The sequence below is a fragment of the Trichosurus vulpecula genome, chromosome 3, assembly GCF_011100635.1.
Source record: "Trichosurus vulpecula isolate mTriVul1 chromosome 3, mTriVul1.pri, whole genome shotgun sequence".
Taxonomy (NCBI): Eukaryota; Metazoa; Chordata; class Mammalia; order Diprotodontia; family Phalangeridae; genus Trichosurus; species Trichosurus vulpecula.
In genome coordinates, this window is record NC_050575.1 from 350,553,604 (window position 1) to 350,570,704 (window position 17,101).

Sequence of the window (17,101 nt, forward strand, 5' to 3'; positions counted from 1 at the left end):
CATACAATTGAACAAGATAATTTTTAAGACTGAGTCAATACGCAGCCCACAAGGATCCTTCTGTATACTCTAGTGGCTCCCATTTTTGTTTGAGTTTGACATCACTGCTATAGAATACAGAGTTTCTGTTCTCTTTGCTGTTTCTCACATGAGATACCCTATCTCCTGATTGTATTTTCACTGGCTGTACTCCATGCCTGGAATTCTCTCCTTCATTTCCACTTCCTGGCTTCCTTGGATTCCTTTGAGTCACAACTAAAATCTCACTTTTTGTAAGAAGCCTTTCTCTACACCCCTTAATTCTAGAGCTTTTCCTCTGATGATTAGCTCAAATATATTTTATTCATACAGTTATTCTCATGTTGTAAAGTCCTTCAGAGCAGGAACCATCTTTGTTGCTGTCTTAGTATCTCCAGTGCTTAGCATAGTTCCTGGTACACAATAAGTGCTTAATAAATGCTTGTTGACTTGACTTTAAGTGGTGTTGACAAATCAAAGAACACTAGTAACCACAGTGAAGCAGATGATTTTTCTAGAGGGTGAGAAAACCACGTGGGAGAAAGGCTTCATTCTTTAGATCGGTAATCAAATTTATTGAAAGTTATCCATGATATATCTGTGTCTATGTCTATGCCATCTCTATATTTATGTCTATGTCTTATCTTTATATTTATATATACACATTCATCCACGTATGTGGGTATATAAATATATGTATATGTATGTATATATGCATATAAACATTATGTATTATATATGTATACATAAATATATGTGTATATATACATGTATATATGTGTGTGTATGTAAGTATATATATATAGCACAGTGGTTAGAGTGCAGGGCCTGGGATCAGAAAGACTTGAGTTCAAATATGGCCTCAGATCACTAGCTGTGTGACCCTGGGTAAGTCACTTAATCTCCATTTGTCTGTTACTTCACCTGTAAGATAGGGATAACAGCAACACTTACCTTCCAAGGCTTTTGAGAGAACCAAATGAAATAATAATTGTAAAGTGATTGGCACAGTGTCTGGCACACAGTAAGCACCATACAAATCTTAACTATTATTATTATTAGTGCCAAGGAAGTCTCTACTTTTATAAGAAAGAGGAAAAACAAGTTGATCCCAGGACTTTTTAGGATGGCTGCGGGGCTTAGTGCCTAGTATGCCCTGTGGTCTTCGTCTCTTCCTCTGGATCTCCATCAACAGTTATGTCTAAGAGAGTTACAATGCTTCATGTTCACAGAAGCACAGCATTTCAGAGTGGGAATGGACCTCAGAAGGCGCCTGGTTCTGCCTCTACCCAAACAAGAATCCCCTCTACAAAACACCTACAATAGTTCATCTCATGTTTGCTTAAAGATTCCCAGTGAGTGAGCACCCACTACCCCACCCCCAGGCAACTCCTCTTCATAACGAGGAGCCTGAGTCATCAAGTTAAATGACAGCAAAAATATTCTTTTTAAGACATCAGAGAAATCTATCATATTTTAGAAAAAGCATTTCAGTAAGAAACCATTATAGCAGATGAAAAGTTACAGCACTTAGAATGCCCGCATCTGCCCAGTCTGGAGCTGTAGCTCAAGAACTTCCAAGTCAAACTGTGAATGTGTGGGCAGGCCATCAGAGAATCCTCTATTGACTTCACATCTCCAGAATTACCCATTCCCAGAGGCATGTTAAAGGTTTTACTATATAGCTTTGGAAGACTCAGTGGATGAAAGAAAAATCAGAGGACTAACAGAATAAGGGACATAAAGGAGAGGGAGGGGTCAAAATGACTTTGAAGCTTCTGGTTTGGAAGACTGGCAGAATGGTGGTGGCATCAAGAGGAATGGGAGCCTGGGGCACAGGAGCTGTGTTGGGAGGATGGTCATTACGGACATATGGGATAGGAAGGTTCAGCAGGGTCATAGAGAAATCTCTATGTTATCTCATCAGTAATTAAGACAATAATACTTTGCAATCTCTACCCCAGAATGCTTGGGCTTATGCTGTAAACTGAAAAGAATAGTACAAATATGAACTGTCATGAGGATGATGATTATACTGGGCTAGGAGTTAGAGTAAGAGCCCTGTAGCAGGAGGGACACAGGACAGACTCAGGAGGTCGGAGTCAAGTTCTGGGTTACTAATAGTGTGCAGGCCATTTAATTTCTCTGGGCCTTTTTTCTTCAACTGTGAATTGAAAGGGGTGACCTAGAATCAAGAATTCTTAACCTTGGATCCATGACCTTTGTTTTTTTAATTTTGATTGTATTTCAATATAATTGGTTCCCTTTGTAATCTTAAGTATCCTATTTTATGCATTTCAAAATATTATTCTGAGAAGGCCTCCATTTTGACTTTATGAGATTGACCAAGGGGTCCATTACACAAAAAAGTTAAGAATCCCTCAGGAGGATACTTTCTAAGATCTCTTCAGGCTCTGACATTTTATGATTTCATGTACTTCAGTCAATCAAATCAGTCAACAAACGTTTATTAAACATTTCACATATGCTAATCATGATGTTAGGTGCTGGCACACAAAGACAAAATGGAAACAAACCCAGATCATCTGGGAATATAACATATACATGGTTAAGAATGTATAACATATATAAAAAATAACTGTAAGGTAGTCTGGGTTGGGTAGGGTTGATGGGAGAGTAGAGGTGTGGGTGGGGGACAGGGAGTACACTTCTCAGGAATCATCCCCAAAGTGCCAGCTGAGAGCTGCTTTAGGGACTTCATGGTTGGCAGACCCTCACGAAGCAGCATCAATCCTTGGGCTGAGTGAGGTGGGGCTAATGGCAGCAGCTTCCTAATCTAAACAACCTTGTATTTTCCCAGCCTGGAGCTGTAACTCAAGCCTTCCTGGTCTAGCTGTGAATGAGGGTGGAGGCCATCAGAGCATTTGGAACAGCGTGAGCAATCAGAGTACATCCTTCGGATTTTAGACTGAGGTTCTTGGAAGGAGGGGAGTGAGGGGGTGGTAAGAAGCACGCCAATTATATGGAGCTGGTAGAAATAAATAGCTTGTTTTGCTTACATTGTGATATTCAATGACCTGAAGCCATGAAATCACTCAGAGTTTCCATTCTCTGTCCCTCCAGCTGCTCTTTACATGTTTCATTCATAATGCTTTGCAGGAAGCAGCAAGCTATGCATACCAAGGTTTTTAGTCATTTTTTTTCTTTCTGAACCCTGGGTTAGGATTAGAACATTCTGCAAACCACATTGTCCTCAGTTGGAATCCCAGGAGGAAGTGGGAGGGTCCTGTGGGATAAGGAATAGAGGTCCCAACTTCAGGGATAAAATAAAAACAAAACTTTTCAACACAGAAAACCTTTTAATAAATAATATCAGTCCCATCTCTGAGTTGTCAGTCACTGTATAACCCTCTCCTTGAGCCCTGTGGAAACATGCTGGTCCCAGTACTCACTGCTGTCTGTTCCTTTGTTTTTGCTTTTCCTGTGGCTGGAAAAAAGGGAGTATAGAACACAGAAGGTGAGAGAGTTACATGATCCGGGTGCATGCTTTTTTAGTGGATTGTTTTGTATGTGGTGACACAGTGATGGGGACCCACTGCTCAGACCTAGGACCCTCCTCCATAACACTTTCAGGCTAATCTTAGAGTCATAGGATCATAGCTCTACAGTCAACCCTTTTATTTTACATATGAAGAAACTGAGGAAAGACTAGTTCAAGGCCACACAGGCAGTAAGCATCAAAGGTCCCTGGGTCCTCTGACCCTAGAATCAATGATTTTTCCCCTACACCACTACATTGTCTTGTCTTATGTGTATCCAGGGCCCCTTTCACACATAGACTTTCAGAAAGCCTATGGCCATCTACTCAAAATCATAGCTCATGAGCTCTTCAGCAAAATGTTTTCATTTACTGAATCAAGCAGACACATTTGTTGAAAGTGAGAGACACTCAAACAGCAAAGCAAAATAAGAGATAAGAAAATTTTCCCCCTATACCCAAGGATACATTCTCCTCCCTCCCTTACCTCCCAACTACCATTCCATGAGTGGTGGGGACACACAAGGACCACGCATTGCCAGAAAGCACATGTGTGGCCAGGGAATGAATGTGAAAGCTAGGGGGACACAAATGGTGGTGACTTAAATTTCCTACACTGAAGAGCCAGAGACACCCTCCTTGTCTAGCACTCCAGGATTTCTCCTCTCTGCTGGGATCTCTGCTGGGCTGCTACTGCTCTCTACTGCTATTTTTAGGTCTTTGGCTATGATGTAGCTTCTTCTTTGATCCCATCCTATCATATGCTGTTACAATACCACCACCGGAGGGTCTTCACTGTCTTCTCTTATAATGTTGCTCTTTAGTTTGAGAACTTCAAGGACTATCTTTAGCTCTTTTGTGACTCAAACTTCAGTCAGCAACATCCATTCCACTAGCATTCAGACTCTGTCCTGTGCATTACTTTTATTCCCCCCTGCTTCCATTTAGGAATCTCTTATTCTAAACACTTATATAAACTGTAGTCTCAAAATTACCTTTTGCTCATATATCCCTGGATTAGGAACCTGGGTCCTTTCAAATGATCTGTTGCAAAGGCATTAGATAGAATTGCAATGAATGGATTTCTTTCAGTCCCCATAATGCCCCTGGTTACTATGAAAATCAACTTGAAACAAGACCACAAAGGGGACAGAGGGACTGGTGGAGCAGACAACTTTTGTTCTACTAACCAGCAACCAAAATTGCTAATAATATTGATTGAGTCACATTGCTTCCTTTGCTCACAGCCTTTCAATGGCTCCCTCTTGCCCATTTATCAATAAAGTTCAGACTCCTTTGCCTGGTCTTCAAGGCTCTCCACAATCTGGCTTTAATTTGCCTTTCCTGCCTAATCCCACAGGCTTTCTCTCTACATATAATCTATGCCACAGGCAAAGTAGACTACTCTCTATTCCCTAATTATGTGCTGTGCTTTCCCAGATCCACTTTGTTCTCTGGACTTCTCTTACTCCTCACCAGCTACTTTCACTCATTGGAAAAATTTCCAGCCATTCTCCTGATTGGTGACTTTCTAGCCTGGGCCACCACTTCATGAAGAGTCCCAGCCATGCTCACTGCCCTCCCGAATTGGTTTATTCTCTGAACTGCTCCTCCTCACCAGCTGCCTTGTGCATGTCTGGGGACACTTTTCCTTTTCCATCTCTACTTCTCCATTAGAATGAAAACTCCTTGAGGTTAAGGATTGTCTTATTTGCTTATATTTGTATCCCCAGAACTTAACATGGTGCTGGCTACACAGTAAGAGCTCAATCAATGCTTTCTTTACCTATGTACAGCATGGGCCTTTGCTCTCTGTATCCAGGATATCCTTCCCCCCCACACTCTGCTACTCACATTTTGAAGCCCAACCCTTATGCTATCTCCTCTATGAAGCCTTCTCTGAGGCATTAAGGACTTCACACAGTCTTTATTCTGCACTTTTTACATGATATTGTATTTTATTTTTATTTCCTCATACCTTTTCCCCCTATTAAAAGAAAGCGCCATGAGACAGTACTGAAAAGGCAGCATGGTGTAGTATAGAGTGCTAAATTTTGAGTTGAAGAGCTTGGGTTCAATTTCTGACTCTCATTCACTATCTGTGGTCAAAGGTTACCTGAATTCTCTGAGCTCTAGCTCCTTTGCAAAATGAGGTATTGGAATAGAATCAGGAGTGGGGAACCTGTGGTTCGAGGCCACATGTGGCCCTGTAAGTCCTCAAGTGCACATGTGGCCTCGAGGCCACAGGTTCCCCATCCCTAGACTAGATCATCTGTAAGGTCCTTCCAACCTTAAATCTAAGATGATTCTGTGAGCATCTCCTTCTCTAAAGGGTGACTGTCCCCAGCACCTGGCTTAGTGCTCAGCTAAGTGAGTGCAGATTAAACTGAATGGCTGTAGTCTACACTCTCAGAGTGAGACAATCTAAAAGACAAGATGACGGAAATATTTGAAAAGTGTTGCAATGGGAAGCTGTTTGCTATTGTTCTGTTGTTTCGGTGGTGCGAACGACTCTTTATCACCTCATTTGGGATTTTCTTGGCAAAGATACTGGAGTGGTTTGCCATTTCCTTTTCCAGCTTATTTTACAGATGAGGAAACTGAGGCAGACAGGGTGAAGTGACTTGCCCAGGGTCACACAGCTAGTGTCTGAGGCCGGATTTGAACTCAGGTATTCCTGACTCCAGGCCCAGCATCCACTGCCCCACCTAGCTGCTGTAATAGGGTGGTGGGGGTCCAAATCACAAACTCTCAGTTGATAACCACTTTTCTCTCTGCCCCTTAACATTCCTTACCTCCATTCCCTGGAATCTCTTACTGGCTTTAAGACCCAAATCAGGCACCTCCTTCTATATGAGATCTCTCCTGATTCTTACCACTACCAATGCCTTCCCTCCCCAGAGGACTTTACATTTATTGTAGAAATGCTTTTATATATACATACATACGTACATACATACATATATATATATATATACATACACACACATGTACTTATTGTCTCCCCTTATAAAGGGTAAGCTTTTTGAGGGCAAGGACTGTTCCATTCTGGTCTTTGTACCCACAGTATCTTCCACAGTGCCTGGCACACAATGGTGCTTAATAAATGCTTAAGGACTGATTAGAAACATGCAAGAACATGGCGACAGAGAAACCAATGGAACTCCTTTGTCATGGGCTTATGTCGATTCTGAAGCTGGACAGGGAATGCCATCCCCAAAGACAAGAGAAACCCTCCAAGATTCTCTCTACTGTCCTCTGACTGTCAGGTTGTGTAGAGAATATAAGTGAGATTCTCTGGGGGTGTTGAGAGAGAGGCCATTTCTGGGAGCTTGTGGGCCAGTTGGCAAAACCCCATGCCCAGAGTCAAAGCCCCAGGAGAACCACCAGGGACAAGGTTAACTGGGTGACAAGGCAGGGCATTTGTTTAGGTCATGGAGGAGTCTAGATGGAAGATAAGGATTTTGTTGAGTTTTAAGAAAAACAAACACTCTTGGCCATCCTTCTTTGATGCTTGGCCCTATTGTGACAGCCCTGGGCCCTTGGAGTCCAGGGAGACAGTTATTTCTTAGAATTCTGGAGCTGGAAGAGACCTTAGAGATTATCTAATATTTCTTCTCTTTGCTGATGGAAAAGCCCCCAGAGTATGGCACATGCATATACAGTCTGAAAAGACTCTGCTAATTCCTCCCAGATGATCATTCCCCACCCCAGCACTCCCTTGGAAATACTCCCTGGCAGAGAAGAAAAACATCTTTATATTGGCAATGAGCAGGCCTGGCCTACAGCACAACGGGGAAGCTATTGATCTTTGGTACTCCCACCTCTTCCGATGTCAAGGCAATGTGATGGAGGCCAAAAATCACCGGACTTGGTATGAGAGTTCCTAAGTTTGCATTCCTCCTCTGCTGTCTATTCTCTTTGAGACCTTGGCCAAATCACTTTTATTTCTCTGGGCCTCAGTTTCCTCATTTGTAAGCTGAAGACATTGTCTTAAGTCCCTTTCAGCTCTATGACCCAGCCTCTCCCTCTCCCAAGTGCTCCTCTTGTTACCCGATCTATTAAAGCTGACCACACATAGGTTTTAAGAACTTGGTTCTATCCCCTCTCCCCAGAGCATTTACATTTTAAAAAAGGAACTTGGAAGGGGAATATCCAACCCAAAGGAATGAAGCTCTAATGGTAAAAATTTCAGGCACAGGAGCAGGCCTAAGGTAAGGGGAATTTGGGAGATAGAAAGGCCTTTTAACCACATTGAGTCATACTGTGAAGACAGCAGCCCTTTACAACAGTAAGACTAGCCCTGGGTAGAGGGGAAGAGAGACCTTCCCTGCTTTGAGGGCCTTTGAATGTCAGGATAAAAATTAAACAAGGGCTCAAGGGTGTGCAAGTGTTTTAAAATTAAACCCACTCTTGGGGCCTGAGAGGCAGTATTTGCTCCTGGGGAATCTCTCCAAAAATCTGCCTTTTTAAATCTGATACAAGTTTCTGCATCAAGGGGAGGAGGGGCCCCGTTTGCTGGCACTCGCTATATTTGGGCTCAGCCCTCAAATCCTCAGCACTCAGGCCTCTCACTGATCTCACCCACTTGGTATCAAGTGGGCTACACCCAGAAATGAAGCAGGATCTAAGCGAGCACACGTGTACCGCAAATGGCCCTACAATGGTTGGGTGGGAGTCTCAGATCGGGGGGCACCTCAGTGTGGGAGGCCTCAGGACTTGCTTCCCCTCTGGGTTCATGCAGCTCTAAGTGGCTTTCTTTATTAGTTGGAGGTACAGGTGAGAGAATTGTACCCCCTCACCTCCCTTATTCCCAATTTTCCAAATAGCTGTCATCCTTTTGGGCTGGGGAGCCATCTATCCTATCAGATCACTGCATCATAGACCCAGAGCTTCAGGGGAGCTCAGAGGATATCTAACTCAACCCCTTCATTGTACATATGAGGAAACAGACCCAAGGAGTTCAATGACTTTCTCAAGGTCACACAGGTAATAAGTGGCGTAAGTGTAATTTGAACCCAGGTCCTCTAGGACTCCAGAACCAAGGCTCTTTCTACTCTCTAGGGCACTTTTTAGGTGCTCTGTGAGATCTTATTGAAGCTCTTGTTTTTATAGGTAATTCTAAGCAAGAAGGCAAGATGAATCCCTGATCCTTCTCAGGCAGTCTTTTGTTAGAGGATGGAAGGGTGAGAAGAGAGAAAGGAAAGGTATGGTTCCTACCTTTGGAGAGCTTCAGTGTGTTGGTGAGACCTAGTCCCTGCCTTCAGGGGCTGCCTAGTTAGAGGGAAGAGACAATTCTTGACCTGGGCAAACTTTTTGTCTAAAGGGAAAAGCCCTGGAGAGAGTGCTGGGTGTGGAGTGAGGAAGACTCATCTTCATGAGTTCAAATCTGGCCTCAGACACTTAGCAGCTGCACGACCCTGGGCAAGTCACTTAACCCTGTTGACCTCAGTTTCCTTACCTGTAAAATGAGCTGGAGAAGGAAATGGCAAACCACTTCTGGATCTTTGCCAAGAAAACCCCAAATGGGGTCATGAGGAGTTGGAAATGACTAAAACAACCGAACAACAAGAAGAAGTGTTGTCTTTCAGAGGTCCTCAATCAGATAGGAAGAGATCATAACAAGAGCTAGCATTTATGCAGCGCTTCAAAGTTCACAAAGCACCTTATATATGCCCTCTCATCTGACAACAAATGAGGTAGGTGCTAAAACTGAGAGTAATGAATATGAGATGACTTAGCCAGGGTCACAAAATTATTACATGTATTACTGAGTATCTGAGGCAGGATTTGAACACAGGTCTTCCAAGCTCACTAGCCAAAAACAAACCAAAATGCTAACTACATCTTAGGCTCCATTATTAAAAGGCATTGCTCAGTATTGTTCAGAGTCAGGGATGGAATAGTCCCTTCATACTCAACCCTGGTTACAGAATACTTAAAAAAATTTTTTTTTTGGAGAAGGCACACCTTCCACCAACTCATATGGGTGATCACTCTACAATTTATGTCTTTTTTTTTAATCATGCAAAACATATTACCATATTGTTCATGTTGTGAAAGAAGACACAGACCCAAAGGGGGAAAAAACCATGAAAAAATATAGAAAGTAAAAAATAGAATGTTCTGATATGCATTTAGACTCCATCGGTTCTTTCTTTGGAGGTGGATAGCAGTTTTCATCATGAGTCCTTTGGAATTGTCTTAGATCATTGTATTGCTGAGAATAGCTAAGTTGATTATTGTATAGTATTGCTGTTACTGAGTATAATGTTCTCCTGGTTCTGCTCACTTCACTTTGTATCCGTTCATATAAATCTTATAGTCTTAAAGGGTTACCTGGAACACAGAGAGGCTAAGTGGTTTGCCTAGGGTCACATATCCAGAACTTGCCAAAGGCAGGTGTTTGAACATGAGCCCTACAGATTCTAAGTTTGTCTTTCCACTAAACCATGCTATCTCTAGGTCAAAGTATACATTTGTAATATTGTGTTGGGTTCTTGGTGTCACATTTTAGGAGGGCCATTCATAAAGTGAAGTGTATCCAGAAGGGACAACCAAGATGGCGAGAAGCCTAGAAACCATGTCACACGAGGACTGGTTGGAGCAACTGGAGACTATAGCCTAGAGAATATAAATCTATAACTTGGATAATATTTACCCTGGAAAAACTTAGTGGAGGATAGTGCTTAGTACAGTACCTGGCACATAGGAAATGCTTAACAATGTATAACATTGTCCCTGTCTTTAAGTATTTGAAGGGCAATCATATGGAAGGGAGATTGGTTTGGCATTGCATGGCCCCAGAAGCCAGAACCAGAAGCAATGAGTTGAAGATTTATAGAAGCATATTTTGGCTTAAAATAAAGAAATATTGCTGTTCTCAGACCCCACCTCTGGCATCTACTGACTTCATGGCCCTGGCAAAGTCAGGTAACCTCTCAGTGTCCCCAAGCCACTTTCTAAAACTATAGGTTTCCGAGAAGGTACCAACTTCCATTGGTACTGAGAAGGGAATTTCGTCATCTGAGAATTCCCATGCCAATGAAATCCCAAGTTCACCTCCATCTTCATACCTATAAATAAAAACTTCCTAACAAAAGTTGGGAATACCTGCCTTGGGAAGTAGAGAGTTCCCCATCTCTGGTATGGTGATTAAAAAGTTTCAAGAGACATAACTTCTGGGTAATTTAATCATTTTAATAATAATGCCAGCATTTTAATAAACAGGACAATCATTTGGCTGTCTCTCTCTTAGACCAAAGACAATGATGGTGGTGGTCTCAAGGCTTATAAGCCCTTTTGTAAGAGGATGAGTTGCTGAGGGTGGCAATGAACTCTGATTGGTTAACAATGAACGAGAGGGGGATTTTACCAAGAGAAGTGAGCTCACTCCAATGAGGGGCTGAGAGTGATATCATGTCATTTTTGGACAGGGACTGTCCCTATACCCAGACCACCCCCAGCCTTGGGCAACCTAGACAAAAGGATCTAGCTCCACCCAGGCTTGATTGAATGGAATTCACCTTAGACAAGAGATTCCTTGTAAGGTTGGATGGGGTTGGATAGAGGAGGAAGGCAAGCTTAACCTTTAGAAACTGAGGTCTTGAAATGAGGATAATAGAAAAAGGGGAAAATCAGAATTGCAGAAACTGAATGATCTAGGGTGTTACAGAGAAGATTCTCCTTCAGATATGAGTTGACCAGATAACCTCTGAATATGCCTTCTAACTCTAAGATTCTATGATCCAATGATGGAGGCAGAGCACATGTATTACTGACATAAGATGCTGATCTCCACCTCTTCACTTATTTTAGACCCATAAATCCAAGGGGCCAATAGAGTCTAAGGACAGTCAGGCCTCAGTGAGCCCTTCCCCAAAGGGAAGGGAGCAGCCCTGGACTCCTGACCTTCTGGGAGTAGGCTCCCAACAGCAGAAAGCCTGGTGAATTGGAGAGGAAGGGACCAACAAGGGTAGCTTTGGTTTCTGGACATGTAAGGGAGGGGCTGTGTTTTTGTCTCAAAGGCTTCTGCCATGTAAGCCCACAAAGGCCTTTACTTATCTGAAACTGGTCCCATAGCAAGTTTAGGGTAATGGCTTTGAACTTGGACAAACCATCACATATGACCTGCCTCTGTTGGCCAGGTTGGAGGGGAGTCACAGACACCTGGGGAGCCAGGAACTCTGCCCTCAGCTGTATGCCCCTCCTCCTTACTTGGCTCTCTAAAGCTGAGCCAAACATGGAACAGACTGGCCTCTCTCTGCTCTCTCTTCCCAATCCCCTCCCCCCTCCACCTCAACAGAGCCTGGTTTTCATCATAGATTAAACAGAGGCTCTTTCCATTTCCTTTGGTACCAGTGTGCCAGCACCCACACTTCCCTCACCCACTCCAGATCTCTTGGGAATTGAGGTAGATGGACAAACCAGTGGACCTTAAGAAATATAGAGAGGCACTTACTGAGAGGAGAGGGACTCTGCTGGACTAGCCCATCTCCCCACCATAACCCCAGCCAGTCACTATTGTTTCCTACCAAACCAATGGTACAGACCATCTCTTGCCTGGCCTCAGAGGCGATTATCTGTTCCATTAGCTGGGAAGAAAATTGACTGCAGAGCTGAGGAATTCTAATCAAGCTGCCTCAGCTGGCAGGCCAGCCTGTTGGCAGGGGAAAGATCTCTCTGGCAGCTTTCAGAGACCTTGGGAAGCACAGCCAACTCCAGGCTTGATCATCCACTGTCTGAATCTCAGTCTCCCAAACCTCTTACGTTCCCCAGTGCCAGTTGACTTACTGCTCATGTGACCTTTGACAAATCCCTTAACCTCTATGGGCCTTAGTTTCCTCATCTGTAAAATGGTAACTTTGGGCTAAATGGCTAATCTGGGTCCTGTCCCAGGTGTGAGCCCCTATGTCTATGAGGAAAACACTGTGGGAGCCCACCACACCCCACGACTTTTCCACAGTCCAGATCAAGCTCAAGTTCATTTCAAGATGAAGGCTCACTCTCACTCCCAGACCAGCTCTCCCTCCCTCAAATCATTTAACTCCTGGAGAGCCTAATTCAACATCCTGTCCATCTTCATGCACAAAGGTATATCACACTTTGGCATGATTCCCATACTTCAGTGAACCCTGAAATCCCAGAATCAATCCCAGGGACCTCAGAAACCATCTAGTCCAACCTATTCTTGAATAGCCAGTCAGTCAATAACCACTGACTAAGTACTTACTGTGTGCCAGGCACTATGCTAAGTGCTGGGGATAAATATATGTGAAAAAGAATGACAGTCCCTGCCCTCAAGGAATTTACAATATAATATTCAAAGATAATACTCGAAAGGAAGCTAGGTGGTGCAGTGGGTGGAGCACTGGCCCTAGAGTCAGGAGGACCTGAGTTGAAATCTGGCCTCAGACACTAGCCGTGTGACCCTGGCTAATCACTTAATCCCCATTGCCTCAGAAAATGGGGTATAAAGCTGAAAAGTAGAAGGCAATGGGGGAGAGGGTAGAAGGTACTCAGCTTGGGGGCATGATGGAGAAGTCAAAGGAATGCAACAGGAAGAGAGGGCTGGCCTAAAACTCCTGTTAAATGGTGCTCCCCACCTTCAATCGGAGGGTACTGATAAGGCATGTACCAAGACTGATTTGATCTTGCAGGATGACGAGGATTCCCAAAGATGATGTTTCTGGGGGGCATGCGGAGGGGAGATGTCCAAAAGAATGCAGCTGGGCGGGAAATGAAGAGGAATCCTGTCTACAATAAACCCAACAAGCAGCCATCCAGCCTTGGCTTGAAGAACTCCAGTGAGTAGGAAACCACTAAATCCAGAGGAAGCCCATAACGCTGTGAGATAACTCTTTTTGTTGGAAAGTTTGACCTCATATCAAGCTCAGATTTGGCTCTTGGCAACTTCCTTTTTTTGCTCCTAGTTCTCCCCACTGGGGACAAGCAGAAAGAATCTAATTCTTCCATACATCTACTCTCCAACATGTGAAGACAACTATCACCCCCCACCCTTTGTTGTTGTTGTTGTTCATTTTCAGTCATGTCATGACCCCATTTTTTTTAAAGCAAAGATACTGGAATGCTTTGCCATTTCCTTCTCCAGTTCATTTTTACGGATGAGAAAACTGAGGCAAACAGGGTTAAGTGACTTGCCCAGGGTCATGCAGTTAGTAAGTATCTGAGGCCAGAATTGAACTCATGAAGATGAGTCTTCCTGACTCCAGGCCCAGCACTCTATCTGTTAGCCACATAGTTGCCCCATCATTCCTTCTCCCTCCAAATCTCTTTTTTAATAACCTTCGTACCTTTTTCACTCTTCCTGCCATCATACTCTAAAGTGCATGTGCATTTTTTACAGGGATTTATTTACTCACTCACAAGGCAAATGAGTAATTCAGAAAAAAGTAATTCAAATGGATTACAGGAAGGCAAGGGCTTTAAAAGAATTTGTTCAGAAGTGAACTGGTAATCACGAAGCTTGCTGACTTGCTCTATTCTAATTTTCTCTTGATAAATACGGAGGATCTGTCAGTCCCCAGGAAGGTTTCTTCAGTCCAAAAAGGTCATTTCCTTGACCTTCCTTCTCTAAACCTTCTACTAGAATAGTAAACAAATATCCTTCCTCAATACCCACTGTACTGTGTTGCACTATCTAATTTCCATTTTCTTGGGTGTAGTCATAAGATCATAGATTTTGAGCTGGAAGGCACCTTGGAGGTCATCTGGTCCAAAGCTATCTTTTTATAGATGAGGAAACTAAGCCCCATAGATATTAAATGATTCGTCAAAAGTCATATACGATATGTTGTAAGTCAAAGAGTTGATATTTGAACCCAGGTCCTCTGACTCCAAACCTGATGCTCTTTCTCCTATGTTGCAGTTAACATCGGCAGGATTTAAACATTTGTGCCAGACCTAATCCAACCAATCTGTACCTGCCCACAAATCCTCCATGTGACATCCCAACAAATCATTATCTAGAAGTGACCTCAACATCTAGTGCTGGAGAACTCCTTAACCCCAGAGGTAGCCTTTTTCACCTTCGGCAAGCTCTAATTTTTATAATGTCCCTTTACATGGAGCTGAAATATGTTTCTCTACAACTTCCTTTAAGTCTTTTCTTCTCTAGGCTAATTGTCCTTATTTTTTTCAACCAATCTTTAGCCTCCCTAAAATATAGGGCCCAGACATTCATGCATTATTGGTGGAGTGGTTAATTGGTATTTGGATTCAGTCAAAGGGCTGTATTTAAGGACCTAGAGGGCCATATGTGGCCTCAAGGCTGCAGGTTACCCATCCCTGGATAGTTATTCTGGAAAGTAATTTGGAAATATGTCCCAAAAGTTACTAAACTGTGCATGCCCTTTGATGTAGTAATACCCCTACCAGGTTTATGACCCAAAGAGATCAAAGAAATAGGGAAAGGACCAATGGGTACAAAAATATTTATAGCAGCTCTTTTTGTAGTGACCAAGAACTGGAAACTAATGGGGTGTCTAGCAACTGGGGAATGGCTGAACAAATCATGATAGATGAATGTAATGAAATATTATTGAATGTGTTTTAAGAAAAAAAGAAGGGGATGATTTCAGAGAAATCTGGGAAGACCTCTGTGAAATGATGCAGTGAGCAGATCCAAGAGAACAATTTATATAATACTAACATCATTGCAAAGACAAACAACTTTGAATGATTTAAGAAAACTTTAGTGACCAAGGACTGATGATGAAGCATCCCACCTTACCCATCTCTTGACAAGAGGTGATGAACTCATGGTTCAGAATGAGATATGTATTTTTTTTGACCTGGCCAATGTAAAAATTTGTTTTGCTTGACTACACATATTTGTTACAATGGTTTTGTTTTTATTTTTAAATAGTGGATGGGAAGGAAATAAAAATGGATTTTTATTAATTATAAATAAATTAAATTTAAAACAATAGCAAAGAATACAATAAAATGTGGTGCCTAGAATTGAACACACATGGTTTTCCACAAATGTAGCCTAACCAAGGCAGAGGATAGAAATATCTCTTGTTCTCGTCCAGCCTAAAACCATATTCTCCTTTTCGGTTGGCATGGGACACCACTGATTCATACTGAGCTTGTTCTCCAATGAAACCTCTAGGTCTTTGTCATATGGACTGTTTATTGTCTAATTATGCCCATGCCATCTTTTTTGCAGTTGATTTTTGAAACAAGATGAGAAGTTCATGTTTATTAAAAATGTATTTTTCCATTTAAAATTTCTTACCTTGTTAGATCTGGCCTATCACTCCCACCTGTCAGCAGCCTTTTGAATCCAGATTCTCTTCTCCAAGGTATTAGCAACTGCTTCCAGCTTCGTGTTATCTGCATATTTGATAAGGAGGGCTCAGGAACAGGCAGGTTTGCCGGCTGCTTTATTGACTATGTCAGGTCAATAATTCATATAGCTGATGATGACTCTTGGCACAGAATCTGCTCCTTCAGCTAGAATTCGCACTGAATTGGGAGTCAGAATACCCGGCTTCTAGCACTGTACCTGTCCCATCCTATATGCCGACAAGGGATTTTATCTCTCCGAGCCTCAACTGGGGACAATCATTTTTGCCCTGCTCACCTCACAGGGTTGTTGTGAGGGACACATGAGCTAATGATATGGCGAAAGCTCTGAGGCATTGTAAAGATAGCATGGTGCCGTGGAAGGAGCCTGTAGTACTGAAGTAGGGGAGATCGGAATCCAGATCTCAGCTCTGCTTTTTCTTACCTACCTGACTTCAGGCCACTTGTCTTCTCTGGTCCTCATTTTCCATATATGTAAGGTGGGGGAAGGATTTGTCATTGACAACTAAGGTCCCTTCCAGCTATGAAAATATGAGCTATTTTTATTATTATTAGGACTGAACTTCAGGAAGCTTGTGAAGCTGGCAAAGTTTGGCTTCAGAGCACTTTGCTTCCATTTTCACAAGAGGCAGTATGGACAAGTGAGAAGAGCACTTGAAATCAGAAGACCTGGGTTCAAATCCTAATTGGCCTGGGACAAACAAATCGCTAAAGCTTCTCCCCTTCTAGGTGGCACAGTGAATAGAATGTTAGACTTGGAATTAGGAAGACTCCAATTCAAATCCTGTCTCCAATGCCTAGTAGCTCTCTGAGCCTGGACAAATCACTTCATGTCTCATAGCTTTCCTTTCTTTATCTGTAAAATGGGGATAATAATCTCACTTACCTCACAGGGTTGTTGTGAGGATCTAATGGGATAGCACCATGTAAAATGCTTGGCCAACCTTGAAGTGCTAGGTAAATGCTATCACCGTCATCAACGTCACCCTCATTATCATCTATCTCTGAGCTTCCATTTCCTGATCTATAAAGTGAAGAGGCAGTGGTACTAGTTGGGTTCTTGATCCTTAAGGTACTTTTTGATTCTCAGGTTCTGTGGTTTTATCACAATGTGTGTTATAAGCATAATAATGATAGCTAATATTTCTATAATATTTCTGAGAGCACTTGCTAATACCTTGGAGATGTGAGTCTGGATCCAAAAGGCTGTTGACATGTGGGACTGATAGGCAAGGTGAAATTTTAAAGTGA